Genomic DNA, 11711 nt, shown 5'->3' on the forward strand with positions numbered 1-11711 from the left:
CTTAATGGCTATTTGCTTAGAAGTCATATATCACTGATGGGAAACAGAGTATTGAATTTTTTTTAATAATACACCTATAAAAGGAGGATTCATTTTTTCACAGCTACAAGGATTAAGTTATATCCTTTGCTAAGTATGTAAATGTGACTAACTGAATTAATGCTCTGTCCACAAGCCAGCTGCTTCTTCTGCATTATTAACAACTATGATGAGGAAGCATATTAATAACAAAAATAACATGAGACAAAAATCATTACTTCTTCCAGGTTAGCAGCACGGTGAGAACAGGTGAAAGGTTACTGAAAAACCATTAATGGCAGGACAGTATCATAATACCCAAATATAAATTATGCAGCTTATTCTATAAAAAGTATTCATCTGAATGCCCCTGAAAAAACAATGATGAGTTACATGGAAAAAGTGGAAAAATTAATTATTAAATCTGTCTGCACTCATAAAGACCTCCTACCTAAACACTAAATATTTCAAGTTGCAGTTTGACCTTTCGTACACCTTTTACATAGGCTCCCTTTCTTTAACAAAATGCTACAGAGAATGGAAGTGTTGTCAATTAAGTAAAAAGGGTGTTTGCATCAACCTTTTCATGTGTGGAATTTAATGACATTTTAAGGTTAAAGTAAAAGTCAAACATCGATATTTTTTAGTGTCTTCCCCTAATGCACCTAATGAATAGACATTCCAATAAAAACCTTTTAATCCATTTTAAACCTTCCACTATCAAAAGACTTCTTTTCTTTTCTTTTCATTACCAAACTTTTTTTATCCCCACTGACAAAGATTCAGGACAGAAAGAAATGCCGAGTCAAGATGACCTAGGGAATCCAAATCCTCAAGATCTTGACAATGATGTATTCTAAAATAAAGTTAATTAGATGAATCACGCCTGTGCATACACCTTTTAGAAATCAGAAGACTGGAAATTCAGAATTCAGACAATATCAGGTTGGATGCTGATAATTTTCCAGATATTTGAAAAGAATGCTTAGATTTCTTTTACTTTACTTATGAGGTACAATATAGAGGCATGCTTGTGTCTACATATTTTTTAAAAAGATTATTTATTTATTTGAGAGACAGAGACAGAGAGAGAGAGCACCAGCTGGAGGAGGGACAGAGGGAGAGGGAGAAGCAGGCTTCCCGCTGAGCAGATCAAGCGGGGCTTGATCCCAGGACCCCAGGATCATGACCTGAGCCAAAGGCAGATGCTTAACCGACTGAGCCACCCAGGTGCCCCGTGTCTACATATTTAGCCAACATAGATTGGCCTAGATAAAATATGTAGTTGAATCACAAAGTATCAGTAAATTTTGTTCCATAACATCATGAACCACAATATGAATTATAATGAATATGATCCTTTAAGTAGAGCTTTGCAATTTAAATTTAACTTTGCATACATAATATTTACCTCACAAGGTGATCTGAGGTTGAAATTAGATGATCTCCATTTTATGGGTAGTTCTCAATGATTTATTAAAATCACAGTATCAGAATCTTTATTATTTCCTTAACAGATTTTTATTTCAAATTCTGAAGAGTGCTGAAAAGATCAGCACATTAAACATATAAATAATTAAGCTTTCTCCTAAGTGCTAGATAATAAATAATAGTAATAATAATACAATGGTTAACACATATCTAGTACTTACTGTGTATATGCAACTTTGAGTGTACACATGTACTAAATACTTTAATACTCATAATAACCTTAGCCAATTGATATACTGTCATCCCATTGCACAGAGAAGAAAAATGAAGGAGAAAGAATTTTAACTAACTTGCCAAAGTTTCTATAGCTAGTAAGCTTCAGAGCTCACACTCAAACCTTTGTTATCCATGTTGTCAAATGTCCCTATACTTAACTGCTGTGAGGTTTTGTTGGAAACTAGTTGAGATGTGCTGAGGGAATGGAGTTTCCATCCACTGGGAGCAAATGATGGTAATTTTTGAAGCAATAAAGGTGAAGAAAATTAGGATTGTCTACTGTTGTTTGTGTGTGTGCATTTCTGAGGGTTAAGGGTGAGTTCAGCAAACCAGATCAGAATGAGGTAAGACACTACAAAAGAATAATCTGACTTAATTTCCTTTGCTAACAAGCTTCTGCTCTAATTCTAAGAATATCAATGAATAAAAACTGAATTCAGAGTTTCTTCTTTAAATTTCCAGAGCACACAGCTAAAAGCCTCATACATTACACATCAATCATTTCATCTTAAACAAGTCCATAAAAGATCTTCACAATTCCAGCTCTGAAATAGCTGGCGTGAGCCATAGCTGTAGAAAAGCATAGAGTGTCTTGAAATTAGAATCAAAAGATATATTTTGAATCCAAATTCTTTCATTAACTTGTTGCAAGACTGTGGAACACAATTCACTTATCCTTGCTGAATTTCAGTTTCCTCTTATGTGTAATAGGGATAATACTTTTTTCACAATATTGTTATAAATGTTAAATAAGATCATATATATAAATGACAGTGATTAAAAGCAATAAGGCCAGATGATAGGCCATTTTAGTTAATCAACTATTCATATTTAATGGAGATTTAACATCGCTATTTTGGGGCAAGTCATTCATTTTCAAAAAGTTAGAGGGTGGTGAAAGATAGTTATCACTAAAATCACAGTGTCATATCCAACTTGTGACCTGAATGAATTTGCAATCCTTAATGGATAATGTGATTTAACCTTGAATGAGGGGTTGTATGAATGTGCTGTTGCTTCTGTAACAAAAGACCACAAGTTAGCAACTTCAAACAACACAACTTTATTAGTTCGAAGTTCTATAGGTCAGAAGTCTGGGTTTGGTGTGACTGGCTTCTCATATGAAGGCTTGGCCAAGAAAGAGTGTTTTAAGGAGGTCAGGTGGTTGGCATTATTCGCTTCCTCACAGTTGTAGAACTAAAGTCCCCATTTCCTTATAGATGATCAGCTAGGGGATGTTCTCAGCTCCCGGACCCCACCTGCATTCCTTGCCATGTGGCTACCTCCATCTTCAACATTAAATTTCACACTTCCTTTTAAGGGCTCATCTGATTACTCCAGACTTACCCAGTATAATCTATTTTAAGGCCAGTTGGTTTGAGAACTTAATGACATTTTCAAAATCTCCTCATAGCAGCATCTAGATGAATGTTGGATTGAATAGCTGGGTAAACATTTATGCACATTAAGGGGAGGGAATCTTGGGGAACCAACTTAGAATTCTGCCTACCTGTCATTCAATGTTTCCCATTGCTAGAATACTCATAAAGTAGATCTGAAATACTTCTGTTTGGCTTAAGCTGTTTACTATGTCTACCACTTTCCTGTTAGGAAACCCCCTCGAGCTTATTCTGCAATTGTGATTGATGAGTGCCACTACCCAAATCCAAAAAAGTATGACAATTTTGAATGCAGACAAAAAGTCCCAACTCAGGGGTGCCTGGGTGGCTCAGGCGGTTGAGTGACTGCCTTCGGCTCAGGTCGTGATCCCAGGGTCCTGGGATTGAGCCCCTCATCGGGCTCCTGCTCAGTGGAAGACTGCTTCTCCCTCTCCTCCCTGCTCATGCTCTCTTCTTGCTATCTCTGTCTTTCTCAAATGAATAAATAAAATCTTATAAAAAAAGTCCCAATTCATATTCTATAGACATATTTTTATATCCCTTAGCCTAGATCTGGGATTTATTCCCCAAACCCTGATTCTTTTTTCTCACACAGAATTAAAAAACAATCAAGGCTTTTGTTTATTACAAAGGTGGAGTCAGAAACTGGGTGAAATAAAATTAAGAATATGTAAGTCAGAAGAAGTTTTCTTGTCATCTATATATTAGGTAAGGGTAAAGAGACAAGTTTAGAAATGGTAGCTACCATTTTCCTTCCCTGGACTCATCATGAGTCATTACAGTGTTTGAAGATGGGCACTGAGCCAGAAATTAAAACAAGATTAGTATTAGTGATGGTTCCATGATCATCCATTGTTTTCCTATTATGAATTTTTATAGATGCTGCTCTAACAATGGCTTAGAAGGGGCGCCTGGGTGGCTCAGTCGTTAAGCGTCTGCCTTTGGCTCAGGTCATGATCCCAGGGTCCTGGGATTGAGCCCCGCATCGGGCTCCCTGCTCAGCAGGAAGCCTGCTTCTCCCTCTCCCACTCCCCCTGCTTGTGTTCCTTCTCTCACTGTGCATCTCTCTGTCAAATAAATAAATAAAATCTTAAAACAACAACAACAACAACAACAACAACATAGTGGTTTAGAAGAATGTTTGTCAAAGCGGTGTCCATTTTGCTACCTGGGTCAGAATATTTGAGGATAACTCTTAACATGCCTTGGTCTCTCGAAGGACTTCCCAAATCAGACTCTCTGGGAATGGGCTTCATGACTCAATCTGTATTTCTAACAAACTTCCCAGGTAATTCTAATTTCCACTGGTTCAAGAAGTTGGGGTTATTGAAAATATTTCAAATTCATTTCAATTTACTTATCTTAAAGTTTGACTATTGAAAGCCCTACACAGAGAGTTACAAAATGGATTAAACATTAGGTCTAAGCTCTGAATCATCCTTCCTTCCTTGCAAGATGTTCCAATAGTTTAGTGTCCAGGTCTACTGTCAAATAACTTGCTCTCTTGAGTCATCTTAAAGTGATGTTGTTATCAATAACATTTTGTTCCAGTAGAGCTTTTATAAATCATTTAGTCCAAATTTCCTATTTTATAGGCAAGAAAATTGAGGCACAGAAAGTTTAAGTAACTTATTAAAGTCATCCTGATCTTTAGTGGGGAGATGTTGACTTGCAAACTATGTTCAAGATTTGAACCCCAATGATCTTTCCAATGGATCATATTGCCTATTTTTTATGTGAATTTAGTCAACACTGAAACATTCTTTGTAAAAAAACAAAAACAAAAATGAAACAAAACAAATACACTATTAAAATTTAGGAAAATCACCTGACAATCATGGTTTCATCCTGAAGGTAGATGACTCATTCACGGGCTTTAAAAATAATTGGTAATACTGCATTTTGGTTTGTATCTGGTAAAATAGCACAATATATAAAATGTTTCATTTATCTTTAGCACTTGAAATGTTCCATATGTCATCCTTAGTGTATTTAAATCTCATTTTACTTTTTATGTGATTTTTTAAATTATTTTTTTGAAAAAATTTTTTTAAGATTTTATTTATTTGAGAAAGAGAGAGCTCAAGAGAGAGAGAGATCACGAGCGGGGGCGGGGGAGGGGCAGAGAGAAAGGGAGAAGCAGATTCCCCAATGAGTAGGGAGCCCAATGAGGGACTGGATCCCAGGACTCTGAGATCATGACCCAAGCTGAAGGCAGACACTCAACCGACTGAGCCACCCAGGTGCCCCATATGTGATTTTTAATATTTTAGGTTGCAAATGTCTAATGTTTTAGTTTTATTTATGCTGCCATATTTCAAAGTAGATTTTGCTTACAGTTAAAATATTTTTTGAACTTCAAAATTATTTGGTTTTATTTCACTGAATGGTAATGCTTATATTTCATATCATCAATCTTTAACCTGATAATAGCTTCATTTTAGAAACATGAACTAATACAGATATTGGCTGCTTTGGAGTATGAAAAAGCATTAAAAAAAACCCTCCTCTTTGTATAGTTGTATTCTACAGAGATTCTCCTAAAAACAGAGGCTCTTCACATTCATAAATAAGTGACTCATAAAAATAATTACTTAAAAACATCCTCTCCCGGGTGCCTGGGTAGCTCAGTTAAGTTCTGCCTTCGGCTCAGGTCATGATCCCAGGGTCCTGGGATCCAGCCCCACATGGGGCTCCCTGCTGCGCCGGCCGTCTGCTTCTCCCTCAGCCTCTGCCTCTGCTCCTCCCCACACTGTACGCTCTCTCAAATAAATAAATAAATAAAATCTTAAAAAAAAAACAAACCAAAAAACAAACAAAAAATCTTCCCCAGCCAGGTGATGTCATCCTAACACAATACTTACTTTGAGTTTGAAAAGCACTGTCAAACTTTGGGCATTTTTAGAGTCTGTGGATTCAAACTGAAGAAAGAGAAGAAGCTGGAAGTGAGGTGGAGATAGGATCTTGTTACTGAAGCCAACTCTGAACCTAGACACCCAGACTATCCTCCAATTTTTACTATATTTCAATATATTTGTCAGCTTATTTTGTTATACAGGAGGGTTGTCACCAATCTCAGGTTCACATTTACTGAGGTTAACAAGGTTTATTTCTAAAATTAAAATATATTCAAGAGATGAAAGTGTTTTCACTCATTGCATAGAGTTGATTAATCGAATGAGATTATTCCCCTCTACTTCTCCAGTAAATTTGTTTGGAAGTTTTGACTGATGGGGCAAAATGGAGCAAGAAATTTTGGAATAAAGAATATTTTAGGAATCGAGGTCTTTGAATAAGATGTGGGGATAAGGAAACTATAGAGGGCTCTTGGAGGGCGTGTGTGTGTGTTTGTGTATGACAGAGAGAGAGAGAGAGAGAGAAAGAGAGCAGGAAACACAGGATAATGGGAAGAGGCTCGCCAGTTCTCTGGCTCACAGCCCAGGCTTCAATGAATGCAATGGATTTCAAATTAAACTTACTTTACAAGAAAATGAAATTCAATTCAATTCTAAAAATACAGGCATTGTGTTCCTACTATATGTAAAACATGACTACTCAGGAAAACAAATAAATAAACAATCTTTTTTCCCACATCTTTATACTCAGTCCAAAAAGGAAGACATATAATGATATAATTTTTTTTCAACATAGCCATAAAGCCACAGAATTTTTATAACTGGAAGAAACTTAGACACTGTACATTGTAATTCTCTCAGCTCACAGAAAAAAAGAATCCAAGTGAAATAAAATGATTTGTCAAGAATTTCAGAGAAATCATCTGATATTATTCACCTACCTGAAATAGATTTATCATATGACTGAGAAGTAGATGAAAAGGCAGTCAGGAATACACTATGATTGCTCTTGTCCCAAGTCTGTTTATAAATAACTAATTTAGTTATATATATATATATATATATATATATATATATATATATATATAAAACTTCCTGTAGAGTCTCTTTGACCCTAACTTGGCTCTGAGACACAACTGTGAACTATTGATTGATTTTTCATCAAGATAAGCTTTAGCAGGCTTCTCTTCCTTCTTAGGAATTCCCCAATTCTCCTGAGTCATTATAAAAACAAGAAGTTAGCCAGTCAGTATAATTTCCAAAGTTATCTTCAGAGTGCTGTAGTTAGCCAACTGGCAGCTTCCAAAGCACTAGGTCACTCTCAAGGCCAATTAGAAACCATCAGCATCTGCAGGGGTGCCTGGGTGGCTCAGTTGGTTGAGCATCCGACTCTTGATTTCAGCTCAGGTCATGGTCCTGGGGTTGGGAGATCAAGTCCCACATTGGGCTCTAAGTTCAGTATGGAGTCTGCTTGTCCCCCTCACTCTCCTCCTTCCACTCCCCACCCCCCCCAAATAAAGAAATAAATAGCGGGCACCTGGGTGGCTCAGTTGGTTAAGCATCTGCCTTCGGCTCAGGTTGTGATCCCAGGGTCCTGGGATCGAGCCCCACATCGGGCTCCCTGCTCAGCGGGGAGCCTGCTTCTCCCTCTCCCTCTGCCTGTTGCTTGTGTTCCCTCTCTCGCTGTGTCTCTCTCTGTCAAATAAATAAATAAAATCTTTAAAAAAATAAAATAAATAAATAAATAAATAAAATCTAAAAAAACAAAAAAAACACAAAAAAAACAAATCCTCAGCATGCCCAACGAGTCATATGCACTTGGTCCAGTCAGAGCAAGGGCCACTGTCTCCATAGCAACTGTTGATTGTCCGCTGCCAGTTGAGAATGACCTTTGGAGTGACTTTTCAAAATCTCTCTTAAAATGGTTGCAAGGTAACTCAAAGGAGACCTGAGATATTTCAAACAAATAGACTGGTTAAAGCATCCAAGGTCTGAACGCTCATCATGTTCACTATAGAATTGTACATTAATTTCTTCCCAAGCCACAGGAGCATTCCCTTGGTTCTTTCCTCAATTCCCTCAGTTTAGGAGTCTTTCACTCATCAAAGGAATGTTATACAAAAACATTCTTGTCACCCAGCAGCACCAATTCACCCCAACCCAAACATTTCTCCAGAACTCCTTCCTGATTAAAGACTCTGCCTCTCAAGCCTATTTTTTTTTAAAAAAGATTTAGTTATTTGAGAGAGCAAGTGAGAGAGAGAGCATGAGTCAGGGTGGGGCAGGGAGAGGGAATGGGAGGAACAGACTCCCTAGCTGATCAGGGAGCCTGACACAGGGCTCGATCCCAGAACCCTGGATTTATGACCTGAGCCAAAGGCAGATGCTTAACCGACTGAGCCACCCAGGCGCCCCTCAAGCCTATTCTTTAATATCATCTCTTTAGCCTCTTGGTAGAATGAATCCTAACGCACATGAGTCCCTTGATGTAGGACTAAGAAGGCTGTGAACTTCCCAGTAGAAGCACTTTATCTACTGCCCTCTTTATGATTAAGGTGACTAGTGCCACTTAACCCTCAGGGTTTCAGCTATGTGGTCATTATGGAATCATGAAATCCCAGGGCCCAGAGCATACATACGCATCTTCACTAATTTTCTCAATCATATAACCCAATGACTACATATCCTGTTCTGGAGCAGTTTAGGATTTAGGAACTAAAGTCTAGATCTTGTCATTTTCCTGCCTGAATATAAAAACACATAATTATAATGCATCAAATATTCTCTGTCCAAGATTTGAGTAATAATTTTTACTTAAATATCCAGAAATTATAACAGACCAGTTAACATACTAATGATTCTTTCCAAACTCTACGGCAAAATATCATACAAAACCATAGGAGGGAGCATATTGTCATAGTAGAAGGAAGGTATGTTAAAGAATAGATAGAACTTGGCTCAAATGCTGGTTCTAATTCCAATTAGCTTTTTGACATGGGGAAAATCATTTATCTCTTTTAATCTGTCTCTGTATTTGTAAAATTAGAATGATAGCAACTGTCATGTAAGTCATTTATCTAGATTAAACAATTTAAGATATGTGAAACACAGGACCTGAGACAAATGGAGATGCCCAATAATAAGTGTTAATTAGTCCTATTTTCAGTTTCTTTACAAATTGAAAAAAGGTTGAACAAAATAATGCTTAATATGAACATTAAGCAAGCTATAGGCACAATTGCTCTAGCAATACTTTTGTGTTTAGATAAAAAGCAGCATGAAAGGATTTTCACTCTTCATTAATTTATCATCAGTTATAAACACAACAGAATCTACTTATGGACTAAACTATAATATATAGTCCTGATATCTATATTGAGTCTTTAATTTTTCTTCAATTTTGTTTTAATATTCCATAACAACAAAAAATCTGTTTAATATTCTTTAACAATACTTAAGTGTATATGTAAAGTTCTACATGAAAAAAAATACATGGCAGAATTTTACTGTCTATTGGATCAAAAAAAATTGCCTAATTCAACAAAATGTTTGATATAGTCTTGGATCTTGCCTCTGATTACTCAGCAGAAATCAAGGCAAAGGTTTGTCAATTGTTTGTATAATGAAATCATTATAGATGGCAAAATTTGCCTCTCTAGGAACATTTGTAGCATTCGGGGTCCCTTAGAAAAACAAAAGCTATTCATAGTTCTAAGTAGTTCATGCAGGAAAATATTAAGTATGAAGAAATAGGAAGGCCTGCCAGAGTGAAGGCCAGAGAAACTGATCCAGGAAATCAGAATGTGTTGGGGAAACCTCGTGTCTGTGGTCGGCAAACCCCTCTGGCTTGCCGCTGCCTCTTGCAACAGTTACTGCTTCTGCTTCTCTTCTACTTGCTAGAATTCTCCTGAGTGTCTCTCACTGGTAAAATGGAACCTAGAAGCTTCCTGGCAGGGATCCTGAGATACAGAATTACCAGGCTTCTAGCCCCTGGGATACAAGGGAGATCACAGAAGGGAAATGATTGAGGTATTTAAAGATATCCTATCATGACAGAAGGATAATAGCAGTGACAAAATATCAGGACATGGTCTCAAATTGAAGTAAGAAGAAGGCTGGAATCATAAGATGACAAATAACTATGGGGAGAACATAGCCTCTTTAGGGATGCCTAAAGAGGTTTATTTACTTGGTTTTTTTAAAGGGAGATCCTAGAAGAAACATACTACTTTATATAGGTACTGAAGTTCCAAATTTTAATTAACAAGTGGAAAAAGAACTGAAGTCCCAATGCTTACCATTCTTTTGAATATCATTTCAGAATATGTTTAAATAAAATGGTAGTGTGTGTGTGTGAAAATCATTGTGAGCTTTTTTCATTTCAAATGTTTAGTATTGATTTATAAAGATTTAGAATAGATTCTTTAACTTTATCTTCCCCTCATCCTCTAGAATTAAACACAGACAGACACACATACACAGAGACAGAGGCACACACAGGCACGCACACACATGCTCACACATACTCACACAACCAGACTTGATTATGTTTTTATATGCAGAAGACAGAAGCAGATGGTGGAAACTGTGAATTCCTAGCAACAGACTTCGAGACCACAATATTATTCTAGCAAAACAACAAAACATACTACTTATGTAAACTGATCAATATATAAAACTCATTAAGAAGTCCAAATATTTCTAGTAATTTATTAAAGAACTGAATCAATGGTGATACAAAGTTAATAATATATTTTGCTTGAGTCTCCACCCTCAGATCATTTTAGTTTTCCAAAGAAGATAAAAAAGAAATAAAAATATTTAATTTTTTTTTGGCAAGGAAAATTACTCAAAAAAGACACAAGGAAAAAAAATTTTTTTAAGATGAAACAGAGCATGAGGCTACAGCTTACTTAACATAAGGGAATAGTTAAAAACAAAATCAATCAAACAAATAAATAAGTAAGCTGCTTCTTATCATTCACAAGGGCACCCCTAATACATATACTTTATATTTGGAAAGCACAGGATTCTAGTCTGTTAGAGAGCGCATGCACTCCTGCATCTGTGTGCATGCACGCACGCACACTCACACACACACACACACGCACACACACATACACACAGTAAAAATGCATCTTTATTACCCAGGGAAACGCTAAACAATAAGTTTCTAGGACAGTACAAGAAACAGAATACTCAAAGAGCTGATATATTAAAGGAGAAATTGATTTTACTGTGGCATTTACTTTATAATATCACAGTCTATGTAAAGAACCTCAGGCTGATACAAATAAACTTTCAAATTGTCAAATCATCTTCAAAATCTATTGCAGATAAAGCTTAGAATATGAGTTAGAGCTGCTAATTCAGTTAATCCAATGAATGGCCCGTGTTCATGAGCTGCACATGAAAAAAAAATCCCAGGTCAGGAAAGGATGTCCAGGGGTGATTTTCCATCTACTGGCAAGATTTCCCTTAATGCAAAATAGAAGCTTTGTTTGTTTATTTATTTATTTATTTATTTATTTATTTTTTATTTTATTTTTTTATTATTTCTTTTTTTTTTATTCTTATGTTAATCCCCATACATTACATCATTAGTTCTAGATGAAGTGTTCCATGATTCATTGTTTGTGCATAACACCCAGTGCTCCATGCAGAACGTGCCCTCCTCAATACCCACCACCAGGCCAACCCATCCTCCCACCCCCCTCCCCTCTAGAACCCC

The sequence above is a fragment of the Leptonychotes weddellii genome, chromosome 10 (genome assembly GCF_054177405.1).
Source record: "Leptonychotes weddellii isolate Sample4059 chromosome 10, ASM5417740v2, whole genome shotgun sequence".
Classification (NCBI taxonomy): domain Eukaryota; kingdom Metazoa; phylum Chordata; class Mammalia; order Carnivora; family Phocidae; genus Leptonychotes; species Leptonychotes weddellii.